Source organism: Oncorhynchus mykiss, chromosome 11 (assembly GCF_013265735.2).
Source record: "Oncorhynchus mykiss isolate Arlee chromosome 11, USDA_OmykA_1.1, whole genome shotgun sequence".
In the NCBI taxonomy this organism is placed as follows: domain Eukaryota; kingdom Metazoa; phylum Chordata; class Actinopteri; order Salmoniformes; family Salmonidae; genus Oncorhynchus; species Oncorhynchus mykiss.
Window position 1 is genome coordinate 40786998 of NC_048575.1, and position 329 is coordinate 40787326.

Consider the following 329-nt stretch of genomic DNA (forward strand, 5'->3'; position numbering starts at 1 on the left):
CCTCTACTCTGTGAAGTGCGCCTGTGCAATAACTCAAACCTTCTTTGCACTCCTTCTAAACAACTCAATTTTTTAAAACTTTTGCAAAGGTTAAAGTTTACAAACCTTAGTCCACTCTGATCAAAACATATTCTAGTTTTGGAATGAGAAAACAGTATTGAGATCAAATGTTTCATCGATGACAAAATTTGCAGAATATCGGCCAAAATCGATCTCGTTCCATCTTCTCCTACTGCCCGCCAGTGGGCTTCCTCTCACTACCATATTTGTTCGTGAGTGGAAACACCAAGCGGATGCTTCATATTGAAACATCCAGTGAAATATCTGTC